This window comes from Microcaecilia unicolor, chromosome 8, assembly GCF_901765095.1.
Source record: "Microcaecilia unicolor chromosome 8, aMicUni1.1, whole genome shotgun sequence".
Taxonomy (NCBI): Eukaryota; Metazoa; Chordata; class Amphibia; order Gymnophiona; family Siphonopidae; genus Microcaecilia; species Microcaecilia unicolor.
The window spans coordinates 237741670-237764140 of NC_044038.1; the positions used below are offsets into that span (position 1 = coordinate 237741670).

At 45.7% G+C, this 22471-nt stretch overlaps 1 protein-coding gene across 2 annotated transcripts in view; it reads left to right on the plus strand.

Annotated features, from left to right (window-relative positions):
* Window positions 1–22471, plus strand: part of PPP1R16B (protein phosphatase 1 regulatory subunit 16B) — a 145818-nt gene that overhangs the window by 10013 nt on the left and 113334 nt on the right. Inside the window, exon 1 of one of the 2 annotated variants that reach the window (XM_030211358.1) lies at window positions 12768–12931. The exons of the other annotated variant lie outside the window; for it this stretch is intronic. The gene's annotated coding sequence lies outside the window, so the exon portion shown is untranslated. Of the gene's footprint in view, window positions 1–12767; window positions 12932–22471 lie in introns of those variants that run through there. 2 annotated transcript variants of the gene reach the window in all.

Here is a 22471-nt window from a genome sequence, read left to right on the forward strand (position 1 = left end):
TGTTACTATGTTATATGTGTCGGGTCATTAATGGAAGATTGATTTTCAAGTCATATAATTAGAGGAACTACGTTCCAATTTTGAAGGCTGTTGGTGCTTCTTTTCGTTTTTTGGACCCTCTCCTTGCTGTCTCCCGGAGGCACCCCAGCCAGTCAGGTTTTCGGGATATTCTCAATGAATATGAATGAGAGAGACTTGCATGCAGTGGAGGCAGTGCGTGCAAATCTCTCTCATGAATATTCATTGTGGAAATCCTGACTGGCCTGGGGGTGTCTCCAGGACCAGGTTTGGGAACCACTGGCCTGTGGTTTAGTTGTCGCTGTCAGGCGGAATGTAACACAGGATATTGTGGAGCAGGGAGCCCAGGAACACCATCTTTTCCTCGTATGACTGGGGCTCCTTTTTATTTTTATAGAGTCCCACTGTACACCGCTAGGATGGGTTGTCTACTAAGCGGTATATCAAAATAAAATGGAAGATACAACAACAAGGCAGACCTTGTTGTTTTAGCTATCAAAATAAAGTGAAAGTGGAAACTCAGTCTGAGAACCGTGTCAGTGATTCACAGCTGCCAAGGTATTTGCAAAGTCCACATCCACGTGAAGTCACTACATTCACTTGTAATAGAAAAGAGCAGGAAGGTAGCCGTCTCAAAATTGTCTTGTACCCCTTGCTTTCCCACTCATGGCAGGCTCAATGCGACAGGCAATGGAGGGTTAAGTGACTTGCCCAGAGTCACAAGGAGCTGCCTGTGCCTGAAGTGGGAATCGAACACCAATGTGGCCGCGCAGGCTTCTGCTTCTGTGAGTCTGACGTCCTGCACATACGTGCAGGACGTCAGACTCACAGAAACAGAAGCCTGCGCAGCCTTCTACGTGGAATGTTGCTAGTGGAATAGCAACATTCCATGTAGAATCTCCAATAGTAGTAACAGAATCTCCAATAGTAGTAACATTCCATGTAGAATCTCAAATAGTAGCAACAGAATCTCCAATAGTAGTAACATTCCATGTAGAATCTCCAATAGTATCTATTTTATTTTTGCGACATTTGTACCCTGCGCTTTCCCACTCATGGCAGGCTCAATGTGGCTTACATGGGGCAATGGAGGGTTAAGTGACTTGCCCCGAGTCACAAGGAGCTGCCTGTGCCGGGAATCGAACTCAGTTCCTCAGGACCAAAGTCCACCACCCTAACCACTAGGCCACTCCTCCACTGTAGAGGGGACTAGCTAAAAACCAAGAACATCTCTTACTGGATATGCTGCATTATGTCCTAGTGGCTACTTTGAGAGGCCAAGGACCTAAGAGTCGGAAAATAGTTTTAAAAACTATAGAAAAATATGGGACTTGGCATATCAGGTGTACTCAGGGCCGTCAAGGGGGGGCAAAATTTCCTAGGCCCGGGCTCCAAAGGGGGGGGCCTGGCACCGGCAAGCTTCATCCTGCCTGCTTGCTTCCGGGCCTGTCTCTCTCCTGCTCCTGTGTGTCAGAAGGACCTGGAAGATTGTATTAACGCGATAACCCGGGTGACCTGGGTTATCGCGTTAATGTAGTCATCCAGGTCCCGGCATTTAGAAGCAGGTATTTAAGAATATACATAGATGTAGTTCATGCAACTACATCGACACAATTCCATTTACGTCAACGAAAAAGCGGTGTAAATCCCTGTGTGTAGATTTACGTGCACTGGCCCGTATTTTGTAACAACACGTGTAGATTCTGGAATGCCCATTTCCACGCCCCTAACCATGCCCCTTTTTGCCTGGGCGCATTAGAATTTAAGCACAGTATATTACAGAATACGCTTAGCCATGTAAGCACGTAAATTCTAATTTTTGCCAATTAGTGCTCGTTATTGCTTGTTAAGAGCTGTTAACAACGCTTAACATCTTGTTAAAACAATTAATCTACATGCATAGCTATAGAATATGCCTGGATTTACATGCGTAACCACATGTAACTCTAGGCGCGCTATATAGAATCTGGGTATAAGCGAGTGGTATTTATTTTGTTCTTATTTTTTTGTTTCTTGGCAGGGGGTGTGTCAGGGGCAGAAAATGGGCATGGATATGCTAATCAGCTAGCACATTGACATTACAGCCATGCTAACTTAGCACCTCCTAAACAGGGGACTGTTAAGTGCTCCCGCGTTCATTTTTCTGAATGGCCGCATGCTAATACTAACATTAGTGCATGGCCAGAAATTCAACAAATAGAAAAATTAGTGCCAATTAAGTGCTTGTTAGTTCCAATAATTACATTATTGGAGGCCACTAAGCACCGATCTGGGATTCATGCCCAATTTTGGATGCCCAAAATTTGGTCAGCCTTTATAGAATCACGGGGAATAGGTACACCCAGGGCAGCCAAGAGACATGGCTGGGTTCGGGGCAGGGCCGCTGCCGACCACACCACCTCCCCCCCACATTCGGGCCGCCGCCCCCTTGCCTTCCTGTGTCTGACTGCTCCTCCTTTGGTCTGTTGTCTCCTGCTTCTAAATGCCGGGACCTGGATGACTACATTAACGCGATAACCCAGGTCACCCGGGTTATCGCGTTAATACAATCTTCCAGGTCCTTCTGTTTAGGAGGTGCTAAGTTAGCATGGCTGTAATGTCAATGTGCTAGCTGATTAGCATATCCATGCCCATTTTCTGCCCCTGACACACCCCCTGCCAAGAAACAAAAAAATAAGAACAAAATAAATACCACTCGCTTATACCCAGATTCTATATAGCACGCCTAGAGTTACATGTGGTTACGCATGTAAATCCAGGCATATTCTATAGCTATGCATGTAGATTAATTGTTTTAACAAGATGTTAAGCGTTGTTAACAGCTCTTAACAAGCAATAACGAGCACTAATTGGCAAAAATTAGAATTTACGTGCTTACATGGCTAAGCGTATTCTGTAATATACTGTGCTTAAATTCTAATGCGCCCAGGCAAAAAGGGGCATGGTTAGGGGCGTGGAAATGGGCATTCCAGAATCTACACGTGTTGTTACAAAATACGGGCCAGTGCACGTAAATCTACACACAGGGATTTACACCGCTTTTTCGTTGACGTAAATGGAATTGTGTCGATGTAGTTGCATGAACTACATCTATGTATATTCTTAAATACCGCGCATAGATTTACATGCGATATTTAGAATACATTTAGGTGTGATTGCCTAACGTGCATTAATTTTAGGCGCCATATACATGGAATCGGGCCCTTAGTGCATACAGACGGCAAAATTAAGGCAGAATGCTTTAGTACATCCTGTGTTAGGCCATGTTTCCTGCGTTAAGGGGCCCTTTTACTAAGGCGTGTAGGTGCCTACGCGCTTCCCAACGCGTGTCGATTTGGAACTATTGCCCAGCTACCGCGTGCCCCGGGCAGTAATTCCATTTTTTACGCGCGTCAGTGAAGTGGCTACATTAACAGAGAAACTTCATTCCATGCTGCCCGTGATTTACGTTTGCAGCTCACAGACCAAAGTAAATACATTAATCCAGATGACTAATCCCTACTGTATGAGTTACCATTCTGAACTGCTCTGGCTCTGAAACAGCTTAAAATTAGTGGACCAGCCTCAGTTTCAGTCTTTCCAGTCACTGCGTTAATTAAAGGTTCCATAGATGATGATGGGGGATGGGGGGTGTCCTTGATGACCCATAAATTGTGAACCTCTGAGGCAAAAGGAATGTCCATAACACTGACCCTCAAATGCTTGTTTATGCAAGCATTGGAAAGGGTAGAAGGTTGAAGGGAGATTAGTGACAGCGTGTTGTTGATAGATGGGTTTTAGCAATGGATTATTTGTTAATATTTTGATTGTAATGTTTGTGTTTTATGCATTGTGAATGTACCTTTGTTATAGTGATTATGGAGGTTTACTCACCCATAAACTTTCTTTCCAACGTTCATCTGTGATTGACTAGCCTCCAACCAATCCTTTCACTTGCAGAGACAGTTATCCAACCATGTTTAATTATACTCCCTAGTGACGTAGAGTTTCCTCAAAAGCTTTGGGATCTGGGCAGTTGCCCCAGTAGGCTAATCCGGATCTGGTTTTATGTCTTGATCCCAGTTAACACTCAAATCTTATCCTAGTAGCGACATTGGGTCTACTGTCGTAGAGCAGAGTTCTAGAATATACATCAAGCTCCATCTCTGGCCGTCTTCAAATCTAGGCTAAAAGCCCACCTTTTTGGTGCTGCTTTTAACTCCTAATCCTTACTTACTTGTTCAGTACCCAAGTTTTATCATTCCCACCTTAGTAATTCCCTTATCTCTTATTTGTCCTGTCCTAATTAGATTGTAAGCTCTGTCGAGCAGGGACTGTCTCTTCATGTTCAAGTGTACAGCGCTGCGTACGTCTAGTGGCGCTATAGAAATGATAAGTAGTAGTGTTTGGGATTGCGGAATCTCGTTACTCTTTGGGATTCTGGAATCTCGTTACTCTTTGGGATTCTGGAATCTTGCTACTCTAGGATTCTGGAATCTTGCTACTCTTTGGGATTCTGGAATCTTGTTACTCTTTGTCCTTATCCCTTATGTGTCCTGTTTGTCTGTCCTTAGATTGTAAGCTCTGTCGAGCAGGGACTGTCTCTTCATGTTCAAGTGTACAGCGCTGCGTACGTCTAGTAGCGCTATAGAAATGATAAGTAGTAGTAGTAGTAATGTCACAGAGGTCAATATGTAAGTTAATAGGACTGCAGTGGCCTGGTGAACATGAATTGGACTGGGAGGAATTTCTCTTACTAGTCCAGTAGATGTGCTCTAGAAATGTTGAGTAGTAGTAGTAGTAGTAGTAGTAGATGTGTAACCAGTGAGAAGCATGCAAAATCACCCACCAGTTTACACGCACGGATGGCCATCGAGGTTTAGCTGGAACTTTGAAAGATGCGCAGGGGTCTGAGGTCTTATCTACTTCTTCTACTGGCCAGATACCCATCTGCCTTAAGTCATTAAAATCTCCTGCCATGCATTAAAAACACAGCCAGCAACCTGCGTTCTCAACACACATTATTATGCTTTGTACCTATAACAACAATAACACTACAATGCTTTGTGTTTAGCAACAAATGGTAAAGCTCACAGGGGCACTGGAAGAATCGTGATTTCAAGAACTTGGCTGATGTTGCATCTACTGCAGGCTTCCTGTCCAGGCACTTCTGTTAGACTCAAGGAAGTAAATTGAATGGAATTGTTTTTTTAGGTCTTAAATTCCAAGTAATATTATACCCTTTTGATTAGTTAGATTAAATAGTGGTGTAAAGCTTGTTTCATAATTGACCTTTAGTAAACAGGAAGAGTGTAGGTTTTAGGCATATCTTGCAGCTCTTCCTTCAATAACAAGGGCATATTTTAAAGTGGAGGAGTGGCCTAGTGGTTAGGGTGGTGGACTTTGGTCCTGAGGAACTGAGTTCGATTCCCACTTCAGGCACAGGCAGCTCCTTGTGACTCTGGGCAAGTCACTTAACCCTCCATCGCCCCATGTAAGCCGCATTGAGCCTGCCATGAGTGGGAAAGCGCAGGGTACAAATGTAACAAAAATAAAATAGATACTATTGGAGATTCTACATGGAATGTTGCTATTCCACTAGCAACATTCCATGTAGAAGGCTGTGCAGGCTTCTGTGTTCTGTGAGTCTGACGTGCAGGACGTCAGACAAGCAGAAGCCTGCGTGGCCACATTGGTGATCTGCAAGGGCCGACTTCTACATGGAATGTTGCTAGTGGAATAGCAACATTCCATGTAGAATCTCAAATAGTAGCAACAGTGGAGGAGTGGCCTAGTGGTTAGGGTGGTGGACTCTGGTCCTGGGGAACTGAGTTCAATTCCCACTTCAGGCACAGGCAGCTCCTTGTGACTCTGGGCAAGTCACTTAACCCTCCATTGCCCCATGTAAGCTGCATTGAGCCTGCCATGAGTGGGAAAGTGTGGGGTACAAATGTAAAAAAAAAATGTTTGCATTCATAAGTAGCATCAGTATTAGCAAAATAATTTTACGTTGGTCAGCGAGCCACCAAAAAGGCATACCACGTTTTTGACAAACATAGCGGTATAAGTTATTACTGTTTAGCCAGATGTTAATCAATAATAATTAATCAAAGGAAGATTTCTCCTGTGGAATGGCTGGTGTGACAGCACTAGCCCTATTGTGAAGTGTCATTTGATTAGCTTCCTGTTTCTCTCTGGCTGTCAGCGTTGAGACAGAAGCAGGAAGCAGACAGGTGATGAATGGTGATTGTCCTCTGATGAAGCCCCATGGAGGGTCAACCACAGCCTTTTGGCAAACATTCATTTTCAACACAAGATGAAGCTAGAATATGGTAGATTTAAAACAAATAGGAGAAAGTTTTTCTTTACTCGGCATGTAGTTAGATTATGGAACTCGTTGCCGGAGAATGTAGTGACAGCAGCTGGCCTTACGGAATTTAAAGGGGGTTTGGACAGATTCTTGAGGGAAAAGTCCATTGAACATTATTAATTTTTTTTTTTTTGGGGGGGGTTGCCGGGTTCTTGAAGCCTGGATTGGCCGCTGTCGGAGACAGGATGCTGGGCTTGATGGACCCTTGGTCTTTTCCCAGTATGGCGGTGCTTATGTAATTATGTACACATGCAGTGTCCAAGTGCATTCCATCAACTCTATCAAACAGTGCTTGAGATGTATGATGGCCTGATATGTGCTCTTCCCTAAAGAGACCACCATCTGGGTGATGTCTGCATAGATATAACTCAGGTACCCATAGGAGTAGATAATACCATTTGGATTTGTGTCATTTGTATCCCACATTTTTCCACCTATTTGCAGGCTCAATGTGGCTTACAAAGTACCGTAGAGGCGTTCGCCAATTCCGGTATGAACAAATACAAAGTGATATTATGGTAGAATAAGACTCATGTGTGACAGACACATTAGGGATCTTAGAGTGGAAGAGTTATTTTATGTCCATTACGAGCTTTGGTTTCGTTGTGTTGCAGGGATTCAGGTTTTTAGGTTGGGTCGGTGGGGTATGCCTTTTTGAGCAGGTTGTGATTTCCGGAAGTTTAGGTGGTCATACGTTGTTTTTACGACTTTTGGCAGTGCGTTCCATAGTTGAGCACTTATATAGGAAAAGCTGGATGGGGACAAAAGTATGTTAAGTAATAGTGGGGAGAGTGAGAGCCCTGTAGAACCCCACAGGTCATGTGGTTGATAGTAGACACCTCCCTTTCTATAAGCACTTTCTTGGTCAGTCCTGTCTGAAAGGAAGGATTTCAATCATTGTCTGGCTGTTCCTGTGAAACCCAAGTTCCAACACTGCCTAACAATATGATGTTGTCCATCAAGTCAAGGGCTCTTAAAAGATCTAAGAAGAATTGGAATCTAAGCAGTGACGGACCTAGTTCATTATCCCTGTCAAAACTGGCTTGGTCCAAAAACTGGCTTGAAGGCACGCATAACTTATACCAGTCACTTAGTTATTAGTCTCCAAAATCTTTCTAGTCTGCTTCCGCTGTCTGGGTTAGCTGCGGCTAGGAATGGTTCAGAGGCAGTGAGAAAAGAAGTCATGGTCATTATTCAAAGGTAAGAGCTAGTGGCCAAATTCCCCTGCCTGAGGACCGACACTGCAATAACCAGACTAGGTATGCTGAGGGCAGGGCAGTTACAAACTAGACCAAGGTTATCAATAGAAATCAAACAAAATAAAACATGGAAAAGAAAATAAGATGATACCTTTTTTATTGGACATAACTTAATACATTTCTTGATTAGCTTTCGAAGGTTGCCCTTCTTCGTCAGATCGGAAACCTAATCAAGAAATGTATTAAGTTATGTCCAATAAAAAAGGTATCATCTTATTTTCTTTTCCATGTTTTATTTTGTTTGATTTCTATTGATAACCTTAAGAGTGGACTAACACGGCTACCACACTCCTCTACTTAAACTAGACCAAAAAATTCCAGATAATTGCAAATGAAGGCTCAGTGGTGCCTGGATCCCAACCTGGTTCTGACTGAATTAGAAACCTAAAAATGCAGAGGTTTGCATTTGTGATTGTTGTGATATATTTCTACTTTTTCTTTTTCCACTGTGTTGAAGGCTAGTTCTTGATGTTTCCATATTAACACACATCTAAAATACATTTGTAGAGCTGTGGATGCGATTATGACTAATTGACCTTTAAGCCAGGGCTACATCAAGAGGAAATGTTGCTATACAACAGCTTTGAACATGTGTTTTATTAGTTTCAGGCTATTATACGCTCTTGGGCAGAGTCTGTTTGTGTAGCTGGAGGTCTTGTGCATTATCCGAAAATGGAAGGTCTCAGATAGGTTGTCTGAAAGCAGCTGAACATTTTGCAGCACCATGGGATCAGGGAAATGGTTTGGTAGAATCAGTGGGTAGTCTTAACAATCAAGTGTGTCCTTTCCTACTTTCTGCTTTGGTCTCAAATGCAGATTTTTTTTTAATTAAATGCACAGTTATGAAAGGGTAAGGGGAGGTGGGTTTCCACTGGGCAGTGACAGTATAGAGAAATTGCAAAGTAAAATGACCACTCCTAGCCATTGCAGACCTGCTATTCAGAATGGATTCTGTTTTGCTATATTATCAGTATCCTTGATCAGGGTTTCAGTATTCCCTCGCCCATAATTTACAGAGGCAGTTTTGTCTCTGTTTCTCTGTCCCTGCTATAAACCTGAGGCCACATTGCAAACCGGCGGCTGCTGGGGAAAACAATTACTTCATGCTGTCAGGAAATAGATTTTAATATCCATCACCCGGAGAGAGCTGCTTCACTCATGTGTGTCTGAAAACACAACAGCAACAGGACAGATGCATGGGACTTAGAGGTTAGCAAATTGAATTGTATTTCTATTACTGTTTATCCCTGAAATCCCAGTAAAAAAAATCATTTCATTTGAGATTAGAAAATAAGTATTTGCTCGGTTTTATACAGTAGACTTTTGTGTATTTATTTCATTTCATTTTCATTTATTACCATTTCTATACCGCCCTTATCCAGAGCGGTGAACATGCATGATAAAGTATACAAAACAATACACATCAAATGCAATACAAACTCATTTACAAAAGTACATAAGTATTGCCATACTCGGACAGAGCGAAGGCCCATCAAGCCCAGCATCCTCTTTCCAACAGTGGCCAATCCAGGTTACAAGTACCTGGCAAGATCCCAAAAAAGTACAAAACATTTTATGCTGCTTATCCTAGAAATAAGCAGTGGATTTTCCCCGTCCATTTTAATAATGGCTTATGGACGTTTCTTTTAGGAACCATTCAGACCTTTTTTGAACCCCGCTAAGCTAACTGCTTTTACTACATTCTTTGGCAACGAATTCCAGAGTTTAATTACAGGTTGCATGAAGAAATATTTTCTCCGATTCGTTTTAAGTTTACTACTTTGTAGCTTCATCGCATGCCCCCTAGTCCTAGTATTTTTGGAAACATAACAAAACAGATCATCACAAAATGTCCACTGGCTGTCCAAAAAATCACTGTTTAGCTTGTGCCAGCAAATACTGTTTCAGCTGTCTCTTAAACAATCTTGGGGCCCCTTTTACCAAGCTGTGGCAAAGGGGGGCTGGCTGTCGTCGGCGCAAGTTTTACACACGTGCCGAGGCCCCCTTTTACCGCAGCTGGTAAAAGGGAAGTCTTGCCTTCCTGCAGGAAATGGCCATGCGGCAAGTAAAGCACTTGCCACGTGGCCATTTTTTTGGGGGGGAGCCTTTACTGCCACCCACTGAGGTGGCGGTAAGGGCTCCCGTGTTATCACGGCGGTAACCGGGCAGTGTGCGGCACTGCCCGACTACTGCTGGGTACACTCTGGCGCTACAAAAATACATACATTTTTATATCTCTGGAAATGACGGCATGCTAGGGGTGGGAAGTACCGCCATGCTGCTGCGGTAGCCCGGCGGTACTTCCTGTATAGCGATCGGTAAGGCCGCATTGGGCTTACTGCCGCTTAGGTAAAGGAGCCCTTATTGTTGCTTGGCGTTGTAAGCATTTCTCCAGAACTTTGCGGGCACACACCCCAAGGTAAAACTTGCTTAATGTGAATTCCTGTACGCAGGGCCGCCAAGAGGGGGGGCAGAGGGGACAAAATTCCCAGGGCCTCCAAGGGGGGCCCGGCGCCCCAGTCCCCGGTCTCACCCACCCTTGGCTCCGTCGACCGTCCGCCACCGGGCCGGGCCCCCTGCATTGAAATCATCACAGTGCCTCACCTGTCACCTCCGTGACTGAGCGCAGCAGCGGCAGATCGGATTCGTCTCCCTTCGGGCCTTCCCTCCCGCCCTCGTCTGATGTAACTTCCGCGAGGGCGGGAGATAGGGAGGGAAGGCCCGAAGGGAGGCGAATCTGATCTGCCGCGCTGCTGCGCTTTCAGTCACGGAGGTGACAGGTGAGGCGCTGTGATTTCAATGCAGGGGGCCCGGCCCTGTGGCGGACGGAGGGGGTTGTGTGGGGACTGCGGTGAGGCAACCTCGGGGGGGGGGGGCCCGGGCCCAGCCCCAGCCCAGTCTCTCGGTGGCCCTGCCTGTACGTCTTCCCAGAATACTCCTCAGCCCTCCTCCCCCAAGAAAAAAAAGGTTATTATGGCCTTGATCTGCAAAATATGCAAGGGAATAATTCTCCATAAGACCGAGCAGAATGTCATTCCAGCCAGAGCAAGAATGTTCTCTCCAGCTGGAGAAAACTGTCAGAGGCTAAATATTCCACATAATTGGATATTTACACAGCACAGGGATTTTGCAGGCTTACAGACTCTGGTCTTGTATTTCGAGCCCCACTTTATGCCAGGTCACCTGAACAGGCTAATCAGATCTTAGATCCCCCATCCCCACTGCATGCATAGACCTGTTCTGGAGGGAGGGAGAGGGTGTAGGGAAATCCGAACATGCTTCGAAATAAACTCCAGGCTTAGAAAAAAATAAGTCTGTTTCTTATGACATGGAGTTGGCGGCCAGTTCTGATCAGCAAAGTGTATGGTCTGCATTTTAAAGAGAAAACAACAGAGGAGCCTGCGTATGCCTTGTAGCGCTATAGAAATGCTAAATAGTAAATAGTAGTAGTAGTAGGAGCCAGGTAGTTGTGTTCTGGATATACATAGTAACATAGTAGATGATGGCAGAAAAAGACCTGCACGGTCCATCCTGTCTGCCCAACAAGATAAACTCATATGTGCTACTTTTTGCGTATGCCTGACCTTGATCTGTATCTGCCATTTTCAGGGCACAGACCGTAGAAGTCTTGCCCAGCACTATCCCCCGCCTCCCAACCACCAGCCCCGCCTCCCCCACCATCATTAAAAAAGATTCCGCCAAAACATCCTGTTTGGGACCAAAGGTTCACCTACTGGCCCTGGCTATTTGAAGGATGTTTTTTTTGCAAGAGGACAGCACCAAATATTAGATGTCATAATCTTTGCTTGTCTTAAAAACAAACATCTCAGAAGGACATAAATTATATCGTCAGACTAAGGTCACTCCAGTGCCATCAAATGACCTTCTCCACTGTGAATAATGCCCCATCTACCCCTGTCTGGCTTGGGTATGGAGGGTGAGAGGCGGGGGCAGATATGCTAGTACAGGTGACATTTCCAGCAAAGCCAGTTTCACTGAGACCCATGTGCAAGACTGAGAAGCAGGAAGAGACTGAACTGCCAAGTACAGAGCCACGTGTCTGGCAGAGAAGGATGTGGTTCTTCAGGATGTATTCAGGTGAAAGGGGGTGTGTGGCTCAGGCTCCTTGTATTATGTTTAAGAAGCTTAGAACATAGTAGACGATGTCGGCAGAAAAAGACCTGCACGGTCCATCCAGTCTGCCCAACAAGATAAACTCATATGTGCTACTTTTTGTGTATACCCTACTTCGATTTGTACCTGTCCACTTCAGGGCACAGCCCGTATAAGTCTGCCCAGCACTATCCCCGCCTCCCAAGCACCAGCCCCGCCTCCCAACCACCGGCTCTGGCACAGACTGTATAAGTCTGCCCAGCACTATCCCCGCCTCCCAACCACCAGTCTTGCCTCCCACCACCGGCTCTGGCACAGACCGTATAAGTCTGCCCAGCACTATCCCCGCCTCCCAACCACCAGCCCCGCCTCCCACCACCGGCTCTGCCACCCAATCTCGGCTAAGCTCCTGAGGATCCATTCCTTCTGAACAGGATTCCTTTATGTTTATCCCACACATGTTTGAATTCCGTTACCATTTTCATTTCCACCACCTCCCGCGGGAGGGCATTCCAAGCATCCACTACTCTCTCCGTGAAAAAATACTTGCTCATATTTTTCTTGAGTCTGCCCCCCTTCAATCTCAAAGGCATAATGTGTGTCTTACCTGAAGGGGATGGGGGTGTCTTGGGATCTTTGTGTGTACATTTGTATGGGGTGGGGTGGGTGAATAGGTGTGTACGACTTCCTTACCATTTTCCGCAGGCAAACTACACAAGTACTGTGTGTGTGTGGGGGGGGGGGGGGGGGGGGCAGAGGTGTGTACTTGGTTGAAGGTGCAAGGAGGTCTAAAATTGAAATCAAAAGTCAGACTAAACAAAGAAAAGAACGCCAAACAAACTCAAGATGCAAATGTTAATGAGAATTACTGGAGCCTCCTTCAGATCACAATGAATGTTCTTATTTGTGGAAGGGTTTCAGAGTAAGGGCCAAGCAGTCATCCAATTAGATGCTAATGACCTAAGGTTTCAAGCATTTCCTGACTTCCTAAGCAGTTCTGCTTCATTTCACATTGTAGGTTGATTGTTTTTAAGCATTACTCAAGATAAGCTCCTTTGTGGAAAAAAGACAGCATCTCAAGTTCATTAAATCAGAGAAGAATGAAAGACATATCATGGAAGACCGTGGTTCTTTGAGAAATCCTTCTTTGCACTTCTCTGTTTTATAGAGTTGTCCACTTCATTGCTCTGAGGTAAGTGTGACATTTTGGTCCACAGATGTAAGGGCTGTTGTACTGGTGTACAGTTGGGATGACCATTAGATGTTACCTAGGACCTTTTATATGAAGTCCACTGCAGTGCCTTATAAGGTGCCCCACTGCTATGCTTGGATGTCTGTGTAGCCAGTCTACTAAGAGTGACGGCCCCCCATACATCCCAGTGGCTTATTTTTATGCTTTTTACCCATGGACTTTTTTTTTTCTTCAAAAAAATGGTCCTGAAAAATAGACGCACTGAGCACAAAAATGTCTAGCAAATGGCCATTTTTGAAACATAAAGTTGGACATTTTTTTGACTTGAAAATGGCCGTGTTCACTACTGAATCTTTGGATGTTTTCCAGAAAACGTCCAAAATCGGATTTTGACGTCATATTGAAAATGCCCCTCATTATTTTACCCTTGTTTTCGGTGAACAGCATGTGAGCTCAGAATATCTCAGAATTAATTAATTAAGATTATTAGAAATGTGAATGGTAGTATGTAGGATCTGGTTTGCTAAGGTTTTAGGTATTTTGTCATGATTGGTTTGTCTTTGGAAGCTATCATCTTTCCTACTTATTGTTGACGTTCTTTTCTATCTTGATGATTTCATGATTGTTAACCCTTTGGTTTGTGCATCATGTTAAACAGTTTATCAAGATTTTAGCAAACAGATATGCCTTTAACGATTTTCGGAACTGAAGAAACTTCTCCATATATCGTAAATCCAGAGTAAGAGAATTCTACACACTTGCACTTGTGATATAAAACATACTTGATCGATATTCCTCCAGCCTAATATGGTGAAACAAGGGAACATCTAACAGCACCTTGTTTGAAGAATGGAGTGTACGAGATGGACAGTAAATGCGCAGAGTAGTAGCCATTGATGGCTTGAATAGAAGTGTCAATACTTCAAATTGCACATGATAGTTGGTAGTTAACCAATGCAATTCACACAAAATTAGTGTAATACGGTCAGATCTAGTACGTCTACTTAACAGCCAAACTGTTGCTTTCTATGCTATTTGTAAGGATCTCATTAAATAAGTCAGCAAACCCAGATATAAAGACTTGCAATAATCAGAACATTCTATAATCATAGTTTGAGTCACTGATGTTAAATGCTTAGATGACAATAATTCTTTCACTCTTTTGAGAACCTTCAGTTTAAAGAAAACTACTTTTACAACCCTGCCCAGATGTGTGCAAAAACACAAAGAGTTGTCCAATATCATTGCTAGATATCGGGCTTCTTTGACAATAAGAATTTTAACCTTATGAAGCAGAGGAGAGTGGTAGCCGTGTTAGTCCACTCTTAAGGTTATCAATAGAAATCAAACAAAATAAAACATGGAAAAGAAAATAAGATGATACCTTTTTTATTGGACATAACTTAATACATTTCTTGATTAGCATTCGAAGGTTGCCCTTCTTCCTCAGATCGGAAATAAGCAAATGTGCTAGCTGACAGTGTATATAAGTGAAAACATTCAAGCATTACTATGACAGTCTGACAGGGTGGGAGGATGGGGGTGGGTAGGAGGTATGCATGGGGACATCAAAGCATATCATTTATATTCTAACAGGATGGGTGTGGATAGGTGAGGGGTGGGGTGATCAACAGAGACATACAGCTTTATGGTTTATAATGGGCTAGGAACCCTAGATCCTTGTTAAGTCCTTTCGTTGGGTGTTAAAATATTCAATCATTCTGACTTCAAGGTTCCTAGCCGATAAGGGAAGGGTGCTATGCACCTGGGAGCTCTTTTACCTTTTTTTTTTTTTTTTCTAAAAGTGCCCCCTAGGGTGCCCGGTTGGTGTCCTGGCATGTGAGGGGGACCAGTGCACTACGACTCCTGGCCCCTCCCACAAACAAATGCCTTGGATTTATTCGTTTTTGAGCTGGGCGCTTTCATTTTCCATTATCACTGAAAAACAAAAACGCCCAGCGCACAAATTGTCGAATAAAACATGGACGTCTATTTTTTACGAAAATACGGTTCGGTCCGCCCCTTCACGGACCCGTTCTCAGAGATAAACGCCCATGCAGATTGACGTTTTCGTTCAATTATGCCCCTCCACGTAAACTAGTGGAATGGAATGGGTTGACGTGAATCACTTGTTTATTCTTTCCAAAAATACTAGGACTAGGGGGCACGCAATGAAGCTACAAATTAGTAAATGTAAAACGAATCGAAGAAAATATTTCTTCACTCAATGTGTAATTTAACTCTGGAATTCGTTGCCAGAGAATGCAGTAAAGGCGGTTAGCTTAGTGGGGTTTAAAAAAGGTTTGGATGGCTTCTTAAAGGAAAAGTCCATAGACCATTATTACTACTACTACTACTACTACTACTATAAATGGTAGCGCTATAGAAGTGAGTCGTACGCAGCGCTTTACAATGGACTTGGGAAAAATCCACTGCTTATTTCTAGGATAAGCATCATAAAATGTATTGTTCTTTTTGTACCCTGTGCTTTCCCACTCATGGCAGGCTCAATGTGGCTTACATGGGGCAATGGAGGGTTAAGTGACTTGCCCAGAGTCACAAGGAGCTGCCTGTGCCTGAAGTGGGAATTGAACTCAGTTCCCCAGGACCAACGTCCACCACCCTAACCACTAGGCCACTCCTCCACTGCCAAATTATCAAATAATCTATATACATGTAGGTATTACTAATCTCTCAACAGAAACTCATGCAAATTATTAAAAACAAAGAAGAAAAAAGCCTCGGTTCAATGTCTCTTACGCCTCCAATAAGACAAAGACAGAGGGTAGCAGTTTTAATCATGGGCAAAAAAACAAAAACCTCCCCAAATAACTTCTAGATAAAATGTTCATTTTAAGTTCATGATAGCTGCTAAAATTATATATCGAGGGGTCCTTTTATTAAGCCGTGGCAAAAAGTGGCCTGCGGTTGTGAAGGCGCATCACGCGCCGGGCCAGTTTTTACCACGTCTGGGGAAAAAGGGTTTTTTTTTTTCAATGTATTTTCCCTTATTGAGGTTCATATGCATGCATATATTTTGGATTTGGGTTTGTGCAGTTGGGATTTTTTGAGCGTTTCAGTATTTTACAAAGGCATTGAAGGCCTCTATCTATGTGCCTTTGTAAAATAGATTCCCAGAACCAGACCTACTTCCGCATCAAGTTAAGCTGCTCCGAAGCAAGAGGATTTGTGCAGGAAGTGTAAACGTGTATGTGTCCTCCCCATGTGCTCTCACGTATTTTGTAAAATATGCATCTGTATTGCATTTCTGCTCAAACTATACCCTCAGGAATGCCTAGAAGTAATCAGCGTGAAAGTACCGTTTCATACAAGCTCTTGTCTAGTTGTGAAACATGGGAACAGCTTTATAGAATTTTCTCAGCCAAAAGGCAGCCAGTAAAGGGTCAGAGATTTGATATACTGCCTTTCTGTGGTACAGGCAAAGCAATTTACATATATTATATACAGGCACGTTCTCTGTTCCTAGTGGGCTCACAATCTAAATCCCCCTGTTTACTAGCAGCAGGCCAGGCGCTAACGCCGACACATCCCATTCTGTTTGAATGGGCTGTGTCGGTATTGCTGCTAGCAGTGGTGTAGCCAAGGGTGCGCCAGGCCCACCCACTTTGGGCTCAGGCCCACCCAGTAGCAGCACACCTATGCTGATTCCCTAGCCCCATCAGCTGAAAACTCCCAACAACCGTCCCTCCTGCACACCTTCTAAATAGCAGATGGCATGCAGGTGAGACAAGGAGAGACCAAATCACCTGGGAGACAGGGAGGGGTTCTTCTGCCCACCCATCTTGAGTCCAGGTCCACCCAAAGTTGGGTGTCTGGCTACGCCCCTGGCTGCTAGCACGGCTTAGTAAACGGGCCTGGTGGGGGGGGGGGGGGGGGAGTTTTGTACCTGGGGCAACGGAGGGTTAAGTGACAAGGCCAGGAAGGGATCACTGTAAGCTAAAAGCCTAGGGATAGCTAGTGCTTTGGAACAATAAAATAAGAAAAATCCTTAAACGGTTTGGTTAAGAAGAGGTAGCAGTCAGGGTCACTTTCCTCGTTACACTTAGCTTTTTCCTTCTGCTAAACATTCACTTTCACTGGCAACTTGCAAACATGAAACTGAATGTGAGGCACAAGACAAACCTAAGGATTCCCTCATGTCAGATTTGTATTTATTTTTTTAACGTTTAATGTGAGCAAGTGCAAGGTGATGCATGTGGGAAAAAGGAACCCGAATTATAGCTACGTCATGCAAGGTTCCACGTTAGGAGTTACGGACCAAGAAAGGGATCTGGGTGTCGTCGTCGATAACACACTGAAACCTTCTGCTCAGTGTGCTGCTGCGGCTAAGAAAGCGAATAGAATGTTGGGTATTATTAGGAAAGGTATGGAAAACAGGTGTGAGGATGTTATAATGCTGTTGTATCGCTCCATGGTGCGACCGCACCTTGAGTATTGTGTTCAATTCTGGTCGCCGCATCTCAAGAAAGATATAGTAGTAGAATTGGAAAAGGTGCAGCGAAGGGCGACTAAAATGATAGCGGGGATGGTACGACTTCCCTATGAAGAAAGACTAAGGAGGCTAGGGCTATTCAGCTTGGAGAAGAGACGGCTGAGGGGAGACATGATAGAGGTATATAAAATAATGAGTGGAGTGGAACAGGTGGATGTGAAGCGTCTGTTCACGCTTTCCAAAAACACTAGGACTAGGGGGCATGCGATGAAACTACAGTGTAGTAAATTTAAAACAAATCGGAGAAAATTTTTCTTCACCCAACGCGTAATTAAACTCTGGAATTCATTGCCGGAAAATGTGGTGAAGGCGGTTAGCTTAGCAGAGTTTAAAAAGGGGTTGGACGGTTTCCTAAAGGACAAGTCCATAAACCGCTACTAAATGGACTTGGAAAAATCCAAAATCCCAGGAATAACATGTATAGAATATTTGTACGTTTGGGAAGCTTGCCAGGTGCCCTTGGCCTGGATTGGCCGCTGTCATGGACAGGATGCTGGGCTCGATGGACCCTTGGTCTTTTCCCAGTGTGGCATTACTTATGTACTTATGTACTTTTGCCGGACACAGAAGAGCCCAGAGCGCCGCTGTCACAGCATAGGGCTTTTTCATACAGCGGAAGTTCTGTCGTCGGCAAAATATCAGATCTGTCGCAGCCAGGCTGCAAAAGAACAGTGTTTAGTGGATTACAGGGTCCTGGTCTGCTTCACAGTCCTCCAACTGAGCTTGATTGACAGCCCTTGGCATAATGCCATGTAAACCTACTGAGTTCAGAGCTGCTTTTGCAGTGAGAACTTTTCAGTATCGGCTCTGTTTATAGTATACTAGCCGTTGAGCCCGTAAAAACGGGCTAGTATAGGAAGGGAGGGGGTTGAAAGCCCCTTCCCGTCGCCGCTGCAAGGCCCCCCCCCCCCGCCGCCAAGCTCACCCCCCCCCCCGAGTCGCCACCACCCCTCCATCCGGCCCGGGCCCTCGCTCCACTATTGAAACAGCGAGGGACCGCAGCACACAGCTCTGCTGAGCTGCCGTTGGCCTTCCTTCTTCTTCTCTGCCTGTGTCCCGCCCTCGTGTGATGTAACGTCGTCGAGGGCGGGACACAGGCAGAGAAGAAGAAGGAAGGACGGCAGCTCAGCAGAGCTGTGTGCTGCGTTCCCTCGCTGTTTCAATAGCGGAGCAAGGGCCCGGCCGGGTGGAGGGTGGGGGGAGCGTTAGCGACGGCGGTTTCATCCCTCGCAAATGCGCAGTAGAGAGACCCTCTCTGTTCCGCCCCCATCATAACTTATTGACGCGGGGGCAGGGCAGAGAGGGTCTCTACTGCGCATTTGCGAGTGAGTATGACACTCGCCATTTATATGTTTGATTAGGAATTAACTTGACAATAGCCCTGCTGCTTTATTTATTTTTATTATTTTTAATTTTAACTGAGGGGGTCCTTTTACTAAGCTGTGATAGGCGATCGTGTGCAAAAAACGGAAAACTGCGGCCCTCGTACAGGCGTGCGGTAACTGTGAGATCTAAATGTGCGAACTGCATGCTAAAAAAAATATTTCTAATTTTTTTGAGGGGCACGTCAGGGACAGAGAGTGGACATTCTGTCTATATTACCACATGCTAACTGGTTAGCGCACAGATGACGCCGGAGCCATTACCGCCTAGAAAATGGATGGCGGTAAGGGCTCACACGGTAATGAAAAAAATGGCCATGTGCTAATGGCAACATTAATGCAAAAAATAGGGAAAAAAAAGCCATTTTTACAGCCACGGTAAAAATGGCCTTAGCATGCGGGAAAACCCGTGTAAAGGTGAACTAGCCACTGTTTACCTTAGCTTAATAAAAGAACCCCTAAATTTGCATAGTCAGAAATACACAAAGAAATCTATACAAAGAATGTGTCATAAGGGGAAAACCACAAAGACCCTGGGGGACAGGGAATTATTATGTGATGTGCAAACATAGCATTAAGAGCCATAGCCGCCGAGAGGGGTGGGCAGGGGGGACAAAATTCCCCAGGCCCGGGCCTCCAAGGGGGGCCCAGCGCCACAGTCCCACCCGCCCTCCGTTGTCGACCGTCTGCCCCCTGTATTGAAATCGCAGTCTCACCTCCCTTCGGGCCTCCTTCCCTCCCTGTGTCCCACCCTTGTCTGACGTAACTTCTGCGAGGGCGGGACACAGGGAGGGAAGGAGGCCCGAAGGGAGGCGTTCTGCTGCCTGCAGCGCTGCTTTCACGGAGGTGAGACTGCGATTTCAATACAGGGGGCCCGGCCTGGTGGCGGCGACCTCGGGGGGAAGCAGTGGCGACCTTTGGGGTGGTGGAGGGGGGAGCGGTGGCGACCTTGGGGGGGGATGGAGGGGGAGCAGTGGCTGCGGTGACCTCTGGGGTGGAGGGGGAGCGGTGGCGGCAACCTCGGGGGGTGGAGGGAGGGAGCGGCGGCGGCAAGGGTGGCAGGGGCGGGGCCCCGGGGGCGGCCTTGCCCCGGGGCCCGGCCCAGTCTCTTGGCGGCCCTGTTAAGTGCCCCTTTTGCCAAGCTGCGGTAAAAGGGGGCCTGCGCTGGCGTCGGTGTGTGATTTAGACACGTGCCACGGCTCTCTTTTACCGCAGTGGGTAAAAGGTAGGTCTTTCTTATTATTAAAGAAATGGCCATGTGCCAAGTGAAGCGCTTGCCACGCGGCCATTTCTTGGGGGGGGGGGGAATCCCATTAAGGTGACGGTAGAGGCTCCCGCACTAACCCGGCAGTAACCGGGCAGCTGGCGACACTGCCCGATTACCGCCGGGTACACACCATTGCCTCAAAAATAAATATAATTTTGTAGCTGCGGATATGACGGTGTGCTGGGAGTGGGTCCCACTGGCGGGGCTGCTGCAGTAGCCTGGCGGTACTTCTGTTTTAGTGAGCGGTAAGCCCCTCCATGTGTTCTAGCACACACCTGCAAACAGAGCATTAACATGGGAAGGGCATAGGTGGGTCACAGGCATTCTCACTGTTTAAGTACTGGCTTTATTTGTTTATTTATTTATTAGGATTTATTTACTGCCTTTTTGAAGGAATTCACAGTAAGAATAGATCAAACATGAGCAATAGGCAATTACAGCAGTAAAAATATTCAAACAACAATACAAAGCATGGCATGGTATAATAATAATAATAATAATAATACTTGCAATGACAACACAATATGTACTAGAACATTATAATTGGTAGTGAAGGGTAAGGCAAAGTTGTAACATATAGATGGGTAAGAAAGTAGGAAGAATTAGAAAGTAAGGTGACCCATTTGAAGAAAGTTGCACGTGAGGTCAGAGAGATGGCTAAATATTATTGAATACTGTCAGTTAAACGTCTAACTGCTGCTTTTAATGTGCATATTTACACCTGCCATGGAGCAAACGTAAGTGGTGGTACTGAAATTTAGCACCTAATAGCTGACATAAGTTAGCGTTCTGCATTGGCGTAGGAAGGGGGGGCGGTGGGGCGGTCCGCCCCGGGTGCACGCGCTGGGGGGGTGTCGGCGCCGCTGGTTACCTGCTCTCTTTGCCCCGGAACAGGTTACTTCATGTTCCGGGGCAGAGAAAGCAGGGAACCAACGGAGCCGACGCAGCTCCCAGAGACGACGGTCACTTGGCGGGGCGGAGCGCCAGCGGTAAAGATGCACTCCGGGGGGGGGGGGGTGTTGCGCACGCCGAGGGAGGGGTGCGCCGTGCTGCACCCGGGGGGGTGCGCAGTGGCGACCCGCCCTGGGTGTCAGCCGGCCTCGCTACGCCGCTGGCGTTCTGTACCATATTAGGTGCACCAATTTGCTGTTGTTGAATGTTAGCTTTAGCGCCTAGATTTTGGGTGCCCAACTTTTATCACCCTATATAGAGGGGGCCCTTTTACTAAGGTGCAGTAAAAAGCGGCCTGCGGTAGTGCAATGGCGTCTTTTGGACGTGCGCTGGCCCATTTTTTCCCCCATCTAGGAAAAAGGGCCTTTTTTTTTTTTTTAAAGGGGCCGGAAAATGGACGTGTGCTAAAATTGAAACCAGCATGCATCCATTTTCAGCCTGAGATCTTACCATCACCCATCGACCTAACGGTAAGGTCTCGCGTGCCAACCGGGTGGCAAGCGTGCAGCACGCACCAACTGCCGTTTACCGCCGGGTAGGTGTCTCGTGTGTTTTTGGCACGCGGTCCAAATTTGGAATTACCGCCCAGGGCACGCGGTAGCTGGGCGGTAATGCCGATTTTGGCGCACGCTGGACATTCATAGACCCTTATACACCTTTATAAAAGGGCCACAGAATTAGGGAAAGGGAGCAATTCTCTAAACTCGTGTGCTGAAATGTCCAACTAGTGTACCAGTTTTATTATAAGGTCAGTTGACTGAAGCGTAGTGGCTAAAAACCCCTTTAAAAACCCTTTAGTGTCCAATGTTCCTGTAATAAGCCATATGGGAACAGATTGATGGGAACATTGGACACTAAAGTACATAAGTATATAAGCATCGCCATGCTGGGACAGACCAAGGATCCATCGAGCCCAGCACCCTGTCACCAACAGTGGCCAAAAGAACAAGCAATTTGTCCCGCCCATCCTAGAAATACTGTATTATTCCCTCGTCCATTCAATAATATTCTATGGCTTTTTCCTCCAGGAAGCCGTCCAAGCCTTTTTTGAAGTCTGCTAAGTTAACCGCCTTAACCACCTTTTCCGGCAGCGAATTCCAGAGTTTAACTACACGTTGAGTGAAGAAAAATTTCCTCCAATTTGTTTTAAATTTACCACACTGCAGCTTCATCGCATGCCCCCTTGTCCTAGTATTTTTGAAAAGCGTAAACAGACGCTCCACATCGACCCGTTCCATTCCACTCGTTATCTTATAGACCTCTATCATATCTCCCCTCATCCGCCTTTTCTCCAAGCTGAAGAGCCCTAGATGCTTAAGCCTTTCCTCATAGGGAAGCCGTCCCATCCCCTGTATCATCTTTGTCGCCCTTCTCTGCACCTTTTCCAATTCCACAAAAGAACTGCTAAAGCTGGTCCCAGACCTATG